The sequence below is a fragment of the Loxodonta africana genome, chromosome 15, assembly GCF_030014295.1.
Source record: "Loxodonta africana isolate mLoxAfr1 chromosome 15, mLoxAfr1.hap2, whole genome shotgun sequence".
NCBI lineage: Eukaryota > Metazoa > Chordata > Mammalia > Proboscidea > Elephantidae > Loxodonta > Loxodonta africana.
The window spans coordinates 28140082-28155562 of record NC_087356.1 but is presented as its reverse complement, the minus strand read 5'-3'; positions in this window follow the sequence as shown (position 1 = coordinate 28155562).

Sequence of the window (15481 nt, the reverse complement as noted above, 5' to 3'; positions counted from 1 at the left end):
TTTTTCACCTCATCAGGGAATACTATAAAAAATGGAGTTTTAGTAGCAGACCTTCTAGATGCTCTGTTATTCCCTTCTGAAATTGGTGTGACAAAAATACAGGTTAATCAACCAAAAGGGTACTCCAAACTGAAGAAATTAGAGGAAATAATCTTGCTGATGCAGCAGCCAAATATGCTGCTTCTCAAGTAATTATTGGATCTATGTTAAATAAAGGAGAATCCCCCAATTTGTTTATTGATTACTCCAATCTTCATGACATAACTTTAGAAAAAACCTTTCAAAACACCAACAATTAGCCCAAGTGGATGGATTAGAGACATGAGAAAAAGTAGGCTGTTACCAAGATTCCGCCACTAAATTGTGGATTTGGCTTAATAAGAAAACATTTTTACCCAGTTTTTTTCTTTTTTTAAGTTCCTATGATGTGAATCCTACATAAAGGCTCTCACATGGGACAAGATAAAATGATTGTGATCTTAAAAAAAAAAATTGATAGGAAAAAGTTTTGGAGGCTGCCAAACATATTGCTGCTCATTGTCCCATTCACCCTCACTACAATCCTGGAAAACACCTTAAATTCCTACCCAGACAATATCCCTTATCCTCTGGACCTATGCTTGATTAGCAGCTAGATTTAATTCAGCTCCCGCCCTCAAGTGGTTATAAATATGTCTTAGTAATGATTTGTAGATTTTCATACTGAGTAGAAGACTTGCCTTGTTGTCATGTTACTGCAGCTTTTGTAGCAAAGAAATCTCTTGAAAACATCTGGGTAGCAACAAAAACTCTGTGCCATAATCAGGGAACTCATTTCACTGCTCAGGTTATCCAAAAACTGTGTCAATTCTTCTTCATTTATCAAAGATTACATTGCCCTTATCATCCCCAGCCTTCTGGTCTAGTAGAAAGAACTAACGGAATAATAAAAACCCAAATAGCAAAGCTTTTTGAAACCTTAAATTTATCTTGGACTAAGGTCCTTTGCTTGGTTCTTTTAAACTTGAGGTCCACACCATTTGGATTTCACAAGCTTACTCCCTATGAAATAATTACTGAGAGACCCATGGTCCTTCCCTGTGTTGCCTGCACTGACCCTAACATTGTACAACCTGACCTACTGAAATACTGTCAATTGTTAATGCAATATTCTAAGAAATATATTTCACAGGTTAGAGAAGTGTTTGATGACCAGAAATCAAACACCCAGAATCCACCTAACACTGTCCTCATGGGAATATGCGTATTGGAAGATACATCAATTAAAGGACCCAGTGGAACCTCACTGGAAGGGGCTCTCTACTTAGTTCTCCTCACCAACCCATGGGCAGTGAAGCTGTAAGGAGTTAAGCCTATTTGCCACAAATTTAAATGGCTAAGACATCTTTTTTTTTATATAATTTTTTTGGTGCTTTAAGTGAAAGTTTACAAATCAAGTCAGTCTCCCACATAAAAACTTATATACACCTTGCTACATACTCCCAATTACTCTCCCCCTAATCAGACAGCCCGCTCTCTCCCTCCACTCTCTCTTTTCGTGTCCATTTTGCCAGCTTCTAACCCCCTGCACCCTCTCATCTCCCTTCCAGGCAGGAGATGCCAACATAGTCTCAAGTGTCCCCCTGATCCAAGAAGCTCACTCCTCACCAGAATCCCTCTCCAACCCACTGTCCAGTCCAATGTATGTTTGAAGAGTTGGCTTCAGGAATGTTTCCTATCCTGGGCCAACAGAAGGTCTGGGGGCCATGACTACCGGGATCCTTCTAGTCTCAGTCAGACCATTAAGTCTGGTCTTTATATGAGAATTTGGGGCCTGCAATAAAAAAAAAAAATAGTAAAAACAAACAAATAAATAAATAAATAAAATTTTTTTTAATCCCACTACTCTCCTGCTCCCTCAGGGATTCTCTGTTGTGTTCCCTGTCAGGGCAGTCATCGGTTGAAAGACATCTTTTTTATCAAGAGGGGCCAGTCCCCAGAGAAGAACATCATGCTTGGTAAAGTAAAAGGTCAGCGAAAAAGAGGAAGACCATCAATAAGATGGATTGACACAGTGGCTGGATGATGGGCTCAAACATAGCAACTTTTGTGAGGATAGTGCAGGACCAGTGTTTCATTCTGTTGTATATAGGGTTGCTATGAGTCGGAGCCGACTTGACAGCACCTAACAACAAGAACAAGACACCTCTTTGGACTTGTCAGCCCTCTGGAGATCTGAAAATTACATTTAAACACCCTGGCGACCAGAAGGAGATGACCACCGAAGTAGGCAGTTCATCCCAAGATCACAGAACAAGACCTCACGTATATAACCGAATTTTATGGATTTTGCTTGGTAATTATAGCTCTCCATATTGTATACCTGTGGTCTTATTTCCCGTAGAGTTATTCACTATGAAAGCCCATGTAAGTCTTATTCTTTTCTTCTTAACAATTTTTTCTAATACTTGGAGAGAAAATGCATTTGTGAAATTAGCCCAATCAGTAGCTAGTGCCAGTAATTTCACTGAATGTTGGATCTGTTATCCCTCTCTGCAAACTGTACATGAAAATTCAGATTTTCAGAAAATTCAGATGCTAATTATATTAGCATTTCCCATATTGAATTACAGTCTTGTACCCTATATTACTGTTAATGTCAACCTCACCTTTAAATGGGTCACACATGTTAGACTATAGCATTCCCCTGGATTGCAGTCCAATTTCAGGCACCATGCTTTAATTTAACCCAGATTGTAAGCCTGAATTTCTCTGAAGCTTCTTGGGACCCTTCTGATTGCCAAAATGGTTTTCTAATCTCACAGGTAGATCCCCTAGATTCTGGAAGAATGCCCAGGCAGCAAATTTAACAGCATGCCTGAGAGGACAAAGACACATTTGTACTGAACATTGGAACTGGCTGAAGTTGGAATTATTGTCCACCTGTCATAATTCTTTGGTAGAAAATTGGATTGAGAAGGTCGATCAAACCATTCCCTTCCCAGACACCACTACCAGGAATGTATGATTTGTGCTCCCTTATGGGTATGTATTTTTATGTGGAGGATCAGATTATCCCACAACAGAGGCGCCTACTCTATGTGGTCACCCTTATGCCTGGACAGTGCCTTGCTTAGATGGTTGGAACATGACAGGTCAATACACCTTAAGGACTTTAGGAATCCCTTTAGATATCCACACCTATAAACGCTGGACAAATGATACAAAAATTTTCTCTCAGAGTAGGAGAGACTTTATGTCACAAAATAATCCAATAGCTGAGAAACCTGGAATGGGATGTATTCCTCTGAGCACTGTTACCCAACTACAGCATTCCCCAGCTTGAAAAATCTGCTCACAATTTATCTGTTACAATGTTTTAAATTGCTGATAATATTGGTGAATGACACTACAAGGAAATAAGACTGCAGGTATACAGTAATAGCTATAATCACCAAGCAAAGTCCATAAAATTCAGTTACTTACATGAGGCCTTTTTCCACGATCTTGGTATGAGCTGCCTACTTCTGTGGTTGTCTTCTTCTGGCCACAAAGGTGTTTGAATGTAATTTTCAGATCTCCAGAAGGCTGACAAGCCCAAAGAGGTGTCTTGTTGTTAGGTGCCATCGAGTTTGTTCCTACTCATAGCGACCCTATGTACAACAGAACAAAACACTGCCTGGAATGGCAACCCAACTACTTTAGAATCCCTTGTTAAAGTAGTATTAGATTATAGAATAGTTTTTGATTTCTCTTAAATCAACAAGAAGGAGTCTGTGCCATTGCTAATACCTCCTGCCGTACTTGGATAAATACCACAGGAGAAGTAGAATAAGATATTAGAAAAATTTGTCAGAGTCTACTTGGCTACTTTCAATACCTCCTATACCTGGCTCTCCCTTTTTAGACATTCTTAGTTGGTTACCCAATGGCATTGTTTCCTGGCTGCACTCTATACTACAAATTGGATTAGTCATCTTGATTGCTGTAATTATTATAGGTCTTGTTAAATGTTTATGAAATGCCTGTCTAATGCATGTATTCAAGCTGTAGTTTTTCCTCTTATGCAGAGGATTATGTATCTTGAAGAAAGCAAGTCCTTAAAGTAGACCAACTTCACACTTTGAGTTAGCCTTGTAAGGTGCCAAGTTTTTCCTCCAAATGTGTCCTCACTCCCACATACCCCAACTAGAGGATCACAGAAGAAGGGTGTCTGGGTTATGGCATGGTGGAGAATCCACTTTATGAAAAAGACCAATTTGATGAAAAGTTCATGTGGAAAAAAATACTCTCATAATTGTGATTATATTGTGATTATATTAGTTATCTATTTCTGTAGTAACCAGAAGTGGTGGCTTTAACAAAGAGAAATTTATTCTCTCACAGTCTAGGAGGCTAGAAGTCTGAATTCAGGGAGTCAGCTCCGAGGGGAGGCTTTATTTCTCTGTTGGCTCAGGGGGAAGGTCCTTGTCATCAATCTTCCCCTGATCTAGGAGCTTCTCAGTGCAGTGACCCCAGGTCCAAAGGATGAGTTCCCTCCTGGGTCTTCATTGTTGGTGGTAGGAGCCCTCTCTCTCTCTCTCTCTGCTCGCTTCTCTCTTTTATATCTCAAAAGAGATTGATTCAAGATTCATCCTAGTCCTGTAGATTGAGTCCCACCTCATTAACATAACTGCCTCAATGCTGCCTGATTAACATCACAGAGGTTAGGATTTACAACACATAAGAAAATCACATCAGATCACAAAATGGTGGGCAACCACACAATACTGGGAATTATGGCCTAGTCAAGTTGATACACATTTTTGGGGGACACAATTCATTCCATAATAGAGATCAAAGAATCATTAAAATTCTTGATCAAAAGAGGGAAGTGTGGAAGAGCACTCTAAAACTGAGATGCTTGACATAACTAAAATGACTGACAAAGGTCTGGATCAGACTCTATTTTATTTTAAACCCCTGCTGCTGCTTGTGAAGTATGAGCACCATTTTTCGGTAAACAATCTTGTTTTGCAAATAAGTGTGGTTATACTTGCTTAACTATGAATCTAGTAGTGTGTGTGCAGATTGTTCTCAGAAAAAAATGCTTGTGCTCAGGAAGAATGCATTTGAAAATAGATTAACTGATATGATGATAAATCTATTTGCAGTAGCAGTCAAGCTAACCTTCTTTTGTAAAAACTCTGCTTTCCTTTGTGGATGTTGGAACACTTTGTAATTTTACTCAGTGCTGCACAACTTGAGTTGTATTCTCCAATAAAACTCTATCATTTCTCTCCAGAGTTAGTGTTGCTTACACTTTTGACATATGGAATTCTACTATAAGGAAGATTTTTCTCTTTTCCCTCTAGTATCTTATTTATTTATTCAATAATGTATTTATATCACTAAGACTCATGGATCTTTATTTCATTTTATGGGTTATAAATATTGAAAACAATGAAATAACAAATTGTTCCAGCCTTGGCCATTGGGAGTTCTTTCAGGTTGACTCCTGAGTCCTTTTGAAATATCCTCACTTTTTTTTCCTCCTCAGTGCTTCCTTAATTTCTGGCACTACAAGATGATCCAGGCTATCTTATGTTTTCCTTCTCCCAGCCTTAGAATCAACTATTTCTCTAAAGAGCCCTGGTTTCTTTTACTGGAGAAGAGTATTAAAAACCATAATCCAGCTACTGAGCGTGCTTGTTACTACTGGTACATTTACCCATTTTTTTAAACGTGTTTTTCAAGTTTCTAAGGTTTCTTTTCTAGCTCTTTTTTCCTTGGAATTTATCTGCTGAAAATCTAGTTTTTTGCCCTGTAGTTTCACACAGTCTGAATTTTTTTTTTCCTATAACATTTTTTATTCATTTAATAAATTCTTTGTGTGTGTGTGTGCTTTAGGTGAAGGTTTACAGAGCAAATTAGTTTCTCATTATACAATTAATACACATATTGTTTTGTGACATTAGTTGCCAACCCCGCAATGTGTAAACACTCTCCCCTTCTCAACCTTGGGTTCCCTATTTCCTGTCTCCTCCTGCCTTCTCGTCCTTGCCCATGGGCTGGTGTCCACATTTAGTCTCATATACACATTTACATATATTATTGTTTGTTTTACGGGCCTGTCTAATATTTGGCTGAAGGGTGAACCTCAGGAGTGACTTCGGTACTGACTTAAAATGACGTCCAGGGGCCGTACTCCTGGGGTTTCTCCAGTCTCTGGCGTAAGTCTGGTCTTTTTTTGTTGTACATTTTCTCCAGGTCTGTCCAGGACCCTTTATTGTGCTCCCTGGCAGAGTAGTCGATAATGGTAATCGGGCACCATCTAGTTGTGCAGTTCAGTCTGGTGGAGGCTGTGGTAGTTGTGGACCATTAGTCCTTTGGACTGATCTTTTCCTTGTGTCTTTGGTTTTCTTCATTCTCCCCTGCTCCAGACAGGGTGGGACCAGTAGACGTATCTTAGATGGCTGCTCATAAGCTTTTAATACCCCGGATGCTACTCACCGAAGTAGGATGTACAACATTTTCCTTATAAACTATGTCATGCCAATTGAGCTAGATGTCCCCTGAGACCATGATCTCCAGCCCTCAACCCAGTAACTCTATCCCTGTGGGAGTTTCGGTGTGTCTTTGAAGCTTCTACGACTTCGTCTTGGTCACGTTGTGCTGGCTTCCCCAATATTGTGTACTCTCTTACCCTTCACCAAAGTTACTGCTTATCCATTGTCTAGTTAGTGTTTTTCTCTCCTTTCCCTCCTCTCCCTTGTAACCATCAAAGATTGTTTCTTTCTGTGCGTAAAACTTTTCAAGAGTTTTTATAATAGTGGTCTCATAGAGCATTCATCTGTTTGTGATTGACTTATTTCACTTAGCATAACGCCCTCCAGATTCATCCATGATGTGAGATACTTCACAGATTCATCATTGTCCATTATTGTTGTGTAGTATTCCATTGTGTGTATGTACCATACTTTGTTTATCCATTCATCTGTTTTTGGGCACTTAGGTAGTTTCCATATTTTTGCTATTGTGAATAATGCTGCAGTGAACATGGGTGTGCCTATGTCTATTCATCTGACAACTCTTATTTCTCTAGGATATATTCTAGAAGTGGGGTTTCTGGCTCGTATGGTATTTCTATTTCTAGCTTTTTAAAGAAGCATCATATCATTTTCCAGAAAGGTGTACCATTTTGCGTTCCCACCGGCAGTGCATAAGAGTCCCAATCTCCCCACAGCCTCTCCAACATTTGTTATTTTCTGTTTTTTTTAGTCCTGCCAGTAAGGTTGGGGGTGAGGTAATATTTCATTTTAGTTTTGATTTGCATTTCTCTAATGGCTAGTGGTCTCGAGCATTTCCTCATGTGTCTGTTAGCTACATGAATGTCTTCTTTGGTGAAGTGTCTGTTCATATCCTTTGCCCATTTTTTAATTGGGTTATTTGTCTTTTTTGTTGTTGAGGTGTTGGATTTCCTATAGATTTTAGAGATTAGACCTTTGTCCTATATGTCATAGCCATATTTTTTTTCCTCAGTCCATAGGTTCTCTTTTTACTCTTTTGGTGAAGTCTTTTGATGAGCATAAGTGTAAGTGTTTAACTTTTAGAAGATCCCTGTTATCTGGCTTATCTTCTGGTGTTTGTGTATTGTTAGTTATGGTTTCTATCCTATTTATGCTGCCATACAGTCTGAATTTTCCTGGTTTTATCCCCAATATATTTTAACACTTTTCTCTGTCCCATGTATTTCCTGTGAATTTATAGTTGGATCTAGAGTCTGTAGATCTGGTTAGATTTTTTGAGCAAGACTACTTCATAGATAGTAGTGTGGTGTTTTTATTTTATTTTACTTGTGTGTATTCTATCAGAAGGTATATAATTCTTGGTTATTTCTTTTTTGTGATGTCAGCAGCCATTGATAATCATCGCTTAGATCCTGGAGATATTCTAATTCAATCATTCCTTCCTCATTTACTTGCTGGAACACTTCTATAAAGAGAATCTTTGCCTTATCTACTTTTTAAAATTTTTTTAACCTAGCATTACTGTTCATATAGGAAAGATAGGATTTCTTCCCTTTATTTAGCAGTTTTCAAATTAAAGTTTTGGTTCCCTAGCATCTTCTAATGATGACAAATTAAAATTTTAAAAGTCGTTATGAATCATAGATTTAAATATATTGAATGTAATTCAATCCATTGATTTATTGTTTTTATTGATGCTCAGTTTATTGTACTTTGGCCAGTGGAAACCTCTGGAGTGGGCTCCTGAATTATTTTGATTCAATGCTGGTAGCCTTTGATAGCCACCTTCCAATCTGGCATATGGGAAGTGGCATGAGGCAGATGCTCTCTGCAGCTTGGTGAGAGTGCCTCTGCCCAAACTCACATTCAAAGAGGACAACACTTTACCTTCTAGGTTTCTGGTTAGGGCATTGAGGGCTTCACAAGAGACAGAACACAGGAAAGGGAGCACATGGGCGAGGGGAAGACTATCAGTTCAGCTTTTAACTTGTCTAGCGTGAGATAATTGTGGGATGTCTCATGGCATCTGTAAATGTGGATCTGGAATTCAAGAAAGAGGAAGTAGAGATAAGGGAGTTGGGACATATGCAGGGTGGATTAAGTTATGTATGTAAAAGTGACTCACCAAGGAGAGCCTGAGGCGTGAAAAGAGAAGAGGGCTAAGAAATAAACCAAGTAAGAAATGCGGGGCAGAAGAAAAGCCCCTGAAGGAGATCCAGAAGTAGTGGGTTGAAGGAGAAGCAGGAGCAAAAGCAGGATAGAGTGAAGTTCCAGAGGCACAGAGTGGAGATGAGAGAATTTGGAGAAGGGAGTGGTTAACTACTGAACGCCAAAGAGAGTGAAAGTAAGATAAGGACTGCAAGAGGTCCTTGGGGTTTTGCAGTTATGAATGGAGAAGTAGCTGGCATGGGAGATGGAGAGCCAGATTACAGTCGTTGGGGAGTGAATGGGGAAGTGAGAGAATGAAGAGTAGGAGAATAAATCCTCTTCAGGAAACCTGGTGGAAAGGAGAACATGGTATAGGCTGATAGCAAGATGGGGTGGTTGTTTTCCCTGTTTTTACTGTAAGTGATTTGAGCATATATATATGATGAGAAGAAAGAGCCAATGGATGACAGATGCAGGAACAAAGGAGGGGGTGGAACCCTGGATTTGCCAAGGTAGACAGAGAGAAATTAAGCCCCCAGGAACACCTCCTCCTCTGAGATGAGAAAAACGCAGGTAGAGATTGGTATATATGTTAGGGCAAGAAAGCTGGGGGTGGATATTCATGTACAAGTTTTGTATGGACTTCTGTTTTTGTTTATCCTGGGTATGTACCTAGGAGTAGAATTGCTGGGTCATATGATAACTCCATGTTTAACATTTTGAGGAATTGCCAAATTGTTTTCCAAAGCAGCCGCACCATTTTACATTCCCATCAGCAATATGTGAGTGTTCCAATGTCTCCACATCCTCACTAACTCTTTTTATTATTTGTCTTTTGGTTATAACCATCTTAGTAGGTGTTAAGTGGTATCTCATTGTCATTTTGATAGATTGAAAATCACTTTCCTAATGGCTAAAGACTTTGAGTATCTTTTCATGTGTTTATTGGCCTTTCGTATATCTTCTTTGGAGAAAATATCTATTCATTTCTATTGCTGAGCTGTAAGAGTTCTTTTTATCTTCTGAATACTAGTCCACTATCAGATACATGATTTGCAAATATTTTCTCCCATTATATGGCTTGTCTTTTTACTTTCTTTTTTTTTTTCAATAATTTATTTTATTTTTTGTTGTTATTGAAAATATACACAACAGAACATACACCAATCCAACCATTTCTACATGTACAATTCAGTGACATTAATTACATTCTTCAAGTTATGCAGCCATTCTCGCTCTGCTTTTTTGAGTTGTTACTCTCCCATTAACATAAAATCACTGCCCCTAAGTTTTCTATCTAATCTTTTGAATTGTTGTTGCCAATTGATCCCATATAGATAGAGGTTAAAAGAGCAGAATGCGCAAGGCAGACATTGTTTACTAATTAAGCTAAACTACATTGTAAAGAAAAAAAAATTTTTTTTCTTTATTGTTGGGTTTAAAGAAGACTTCAGGGGATATCACGGATTGGATTGTGTCCTCTCAAAATATCTGTCTACTTGGCTAGGCCATGATTCCCAGTATTGTGTGATTGTCCACCATTTTGTCTTCTGATGTGATTTTCCTATGTGTTGTAAATCCTACCTCTATGTCAATAAGGCAGGATTAGAGGCAATTATGTTAGTGAGGCAGGACTCAATCTACAATATTAAGTTGTGTCTTAAGTCAATCTCTTTTAAGATATGAAAGAGAGAAGTGAGCAAAGAGACAGGGGAACCTCATACCTCCAAGAAACCAGAGCCAGGAGAATAGCGCGTCCTTTGGACCTGGGGTCCCTGTGCTGGGAAGCTCCTCAGCCGGGAAATATTGATGACAAGGACCTTACCCCAGAGCCGACAGATAGACAAAGCTTTCCCCAGGAACTGGCACCCTGAATTTGGACCTCTAGCCTCCTAGACTGTGAGAGAATAAATTTCTCTTTGTTAAAGCCACCTACTTGTGGTATACCTGTTACAGAAGCACTAGATAACTAAGGCAGGGGATATTTTTAGTTTAAGATTTAAAGATTATCTCAGGGCAATGGTTTTGGGGGTTCATCCAGCCTCCATGGCTCCAGAAAGTCTGGACTCCACAAGAATTTTAAATTCTGTTCCTTATTTTTCCTTTTGATCAGGATTCTTCTATAGAATCTTTGGTTAAAGTGTTCATTAATGGTAGCTGGGCACCATCTAGTTCTTCTAATCTCATGGCAAAAGAGGCAGTTCCTCATGGAGGCAATTAGTCCCACATTCCGTTTCCTTCTCCTATTCCTGACTCTCCTTCTTTGCCAGTTGCTTCAGGAGAATAAAGACCAATTGTAACTTGGATGGCTGTTTCCAAGCTTTTAAGACTCCCGTCATTACACAATGAACTAGGAAGTAGAACAGAAGCACTAAACATGATATTAGGCCAATTAACTGGTATGTCCCATGAAACCATAATCCTAAACCTCTGTCTTATGCTGAGTTCTCTAGAGAAGCAAAACCAGTGAAGTGTGTATATATATGTGAGTATGTATATATATGTACGTATGTATAAAAAAAAATTTTTTTTAATGTATATGTGTGTGTATATATATATGTATTTTTTATGTATACGTGTGTATATATATATATATATATCTCAAGGAAATGGCTCATGTGGTAGAGGCTGGAAAGCCCCAAGTCCACGGGTCAGGCTGAAGGCTAAAGGCTTCTCCTGATTCACATAGCTGTAGGTGCTAACGAAACCAAGATTAGCAGGTCAGATGGTAGGCTGCTGGCTGAAGTCCCAAGAACCAGAGGTCAGATGATGATAAGCCAGATGCAGGATCCAGAGCGAGCAAAACCCAGCAAGCTTTGCCAGAAAGTCCATATATATTGGATGCAGGCCACACCCCTAAGGAAACTCCCTTTCAACTGATTGGCAGCTCATAGCAGATCTCATCATGGAGGTGATTATACTATACCAGATGTCATCAGGTTGGTAATTACAGCATTACACAACTGCTAAACTACATCATAACTGTCAAACCACTTAGAATCATAGCCCAGCCCAGTTAACACGCAGCCTTAACGATCACAGCCTCCAAATCAAGAATCCAAACTACGAGGTGTTTGGTTGTATGTCAGCAACTTCAGCAGCTGCTCTTTTTGTTGTTGTTGTAAAAATATATATCACACGACATCTTTTCATTTTCTTGATAGTGTCCTTTGAAATACAAAAGTTTTAAATTTAATGAAGTCTGATAAATTAATTTTTTTTCATTTGTCACTGTGCTTTTGGCCTGAAATCTAGGAAGGCTTTGCTTAGGCCTTCTTATGTTTTGTTCTAAGGCTTTGCTTAGGCCTCCTATGTTTTGTTCTAAGAGTTTTACAGTTTTAGCTCTCACATTTAGGTCTATGATCCATTTTGAGTTCATTTTTGTGTATGGTGTCAAGGAAGAGTGCAACTTAGTTCTTTTGCACATGGATATCCAGTTGTCCCAGCACAATTATCGAAAAGACTATTCTTTCTCTCACTGATTTGTCTTGGCGCTTTTGTCAAAAATTAATTGACCGTCAATGTATGGGTTTATTTCTGGACTCTCAGTTCTATTGCATTGATCTTTATGTCTATCCTTATGCCAGTACAACATTGTCTTAATTTGTAGTAAATTTTGAAATCAGGAAATGTGAGTTCTCCAACTTTGTTCGTCTTTTTCAAGATTGTTTTGGCTATTTTTCATCCCTAGCTTTTCCATATGGATTTTAGGATCAGCTTGCCAATTTCTGCAAAAAAGGCAGTTGAGATTTTGATAGGGAATAGGTTGAAGCTGTAGATCAATTTGAGGAGTATTGCCATCTTAACAATATTAAGTCTTCTGATCATGAACATGGGGTAGCTTTCAATTTGTTTAGGTTTTTTTGTTTCTTTCAACAACGCTTTATAGTTCTCAATGTACAAGTCTTACATGTTTTTTGTTAAATTTATTTCTAAGTATTTTGTTCTTTTTTAAATGTATTTTAGATGAAGGTTTACCGCGCAAACAAGTTTCTCATTAAACAATTATTGTGTTTTGACATTGGTTGCCAACTCCATGACATGTCAAAACTCTCCCCTTCTTGGCCTTGGGTTCCACATTACCAGCTTTCCTATCCTCTCCTGCCTTCTCATTCTTGCCCCTGGGCTGGTGTGGTCATTTAGTCCCATTTTGTTTTATGGGCCTGTCTAACATTAGGCTGATGGGTGAGTCTCAGAAGTGACTCCAGTACTGAATTAAAAGTATGTCTAGGGGCCATACTCTCGGAGTTTCTCCAGTCTCTGTCAGACCAGTAAGTCTGGCCGTTTTTTGTGAGTTTAATTTTGTTCTACATTTTTCTCCAGCTTTGTCTGGGACCCTCTATTATAATCCCTGTCAGCAGTCAGTAGTGGTAGCCAGCTGCCATCTAGTTGTTCTGGACTCAGTCTGGTGGAGGCTGTGGTAGTTGCAGTCCATTAGTCCTTTGGACTAATCTTTCCCTTGTGTCAGTTGTTCAGTGCTGCTGTAACAGAAATACCACAAGCATATGGCTTTAACCAACAGAAGTTTATTCCTTCATAGTCTAGGAGTCTACAAGTCCACAGGCAGGGAGTCAGCTCCTGGGGAAAGTTATCTCTGTTAGCTCTGAAGGAAGGTCATTGTCATCAATCTTCCCCGGAACAGGAGCTTCTCCAGGCAGCAACTCTCGGTCCAAAGGACACACTCTACTTCCAGCACTGCTTTCTTTGTGGTATGAGGTCCCCGTCTCTCTGCTTGCTTCTCTCTTTTATATCACAAAAAAGATTGGCTGAAGATGCTATCCGATCTTGTAGATCTTATCAATATATCTGCTGCTATCCATCTTATTAACATCATAGCGATAGAATTTGTAACATATAGGGAAATCACATCAGATGACAAAATGGTGGACAATCATACAATATTGGGAATCATGACATAGCCAAGTGGACAGATATTTTGGGGGAACACAATTCAACCCATGACACCTTGTGTCTTCAGTTTTCCTCTTTCCCTCTTGCTCCAGATAGGGTGAGACCAAAGGAGTGTCTTAGATGATCATTCACAGGCTTTTAAGACCACAGGTGCTACTCAGCAAAGTAGAATCTGGAACATTTTCTTTATAAACTATGTTATGCCAATTGAGCTAGACGTTCCTGGAGACCGTGATCCCCAGAGCCCTCAGCCCAGTAATTTGGTCCCTCAGGGAGTTTGGATGTGTCTATGGAGCGTCAGCGACTTTGCTTTGGACGAGTTGTGCTGGCTTCCCGAATATTATGTACTCTCTTACCCCTCACCAAAGTTACCGCTTATCTATTTTCTAGTTAGTGTTTTTCTCTTCCACTGCTCCCCCTCTCTTAACCATCAAAGATTGTTTCTTTTTTGTGTGTAAGTCTTTTCATGAGTTTTTATAATAGTGGTCTCATATAGTATTTGTCCTTTTGTGATTGACTTATTTCACTCAGCATAATGTCCTTCAGATTCGTCCATGTGGTGAAATGCTTTGAAGATTCGTCATTGTTCCTAATCATTGTGTAGTATTCTATTGTGTATATATACCATAGTTTATCCATTTATCTTTTGATGGGCACCAAGGTTGTGTCTATCTCTCTGCTACTGTGAACAGTGGTGCAATGAACATGTGTGTGCATATGTCTACTCATGTGTTGGCTCTTATTTCTCTAGGACGTATTCCTAGGAGTGGGATTGCTGGATCATATGGTATTTCTATTTCTAGTTTTTTTAAGGAAGCACCATATTGTTTTCCAAAATAGTTGTATCATTTTGCATTCCCACCAGCAGTGCATAAGAGCTCCAATCTCCCCACAGCCTCTCCAACATTTGTTATTTTCTGTTTTTTTGATTGGTGCCAGTGATGTTGTGTGATGGTATGCCATTGTGGTTTTGATCTGTGTTTCTCTAGTGGCTAGTTATGGAGAGCTTTTCCTCATGTACCTGTTAGCTGCATGAATGTCTTCTTTGGTGAAGTCTCTGTTCATATCCTTTGCCCATTTTTTTTTTTTAATAATTTTTATTGTGCTTTAAGTGAAAGTTTACAAATCAAGTCAGTCTCTCACACAAAAACCCATATACACCTTGATACACACTCCCAATTACTCTTCTCCTAATGAGACAGCCTGCTCTCTCCCTCCACTCTCTCTTTTCATGTCTTTTCACCAGCTTCTAACCCCCTCCACCCTCTCATCTCCCCTCCAGGCAGGAGATGCCAACATAGTCTCAAGTGTCCACCTGATCCAAGAAGCTCACTCCTCACCAGCATCCCTCTCCAGCCCATTGTCCAGTCCAATCCATGTCTGAAGAGTTGGCTTTGGGAATGGTTCCTGTCCTGGGCCAACAGAAGGTCTGGGGGCCATGACCACCGGGGTCCTTATAGTCTCAGGCAGACCATTAAGTCTGGTCTTAGGAGAATTTGAGGTCTGCATCCCACTGCTCTTCTGCTCCCTCAGGGGTTCTCTGTTGTGTTCCCTGTCAGGGCAGTCATCGGTTGTAGCTGGGCCCCATCTAGTTCTTCTGGTCTCAGGATGATGTAGTATCTGGTTTATGTGTCCCTTTCTGTCTCTTGGGCTCGTAATTGCCTTGTGTCCTTGGTGTTCTTCATTCTCCTTTGATCCAGGTGGGTTGAGACCAATTGATTCATTTTAGATGGCTGCTTGCTAGCGTTTAAGATCCCAGACGCCACTCGTCAAAGTGGGATGCAGAATGTTTTCTTAATAGATTTTGTTATGCCAATTGACTTAGCTGTCCCCTGAAACCATGGTCCCCAGACCCCTGCCCCTGCTACGCTGGCCTTCGAAGCATTCAGTTTATTCAGGAAACTTCTCTGCTTTTGGTTTAGTCCAATTGTGCT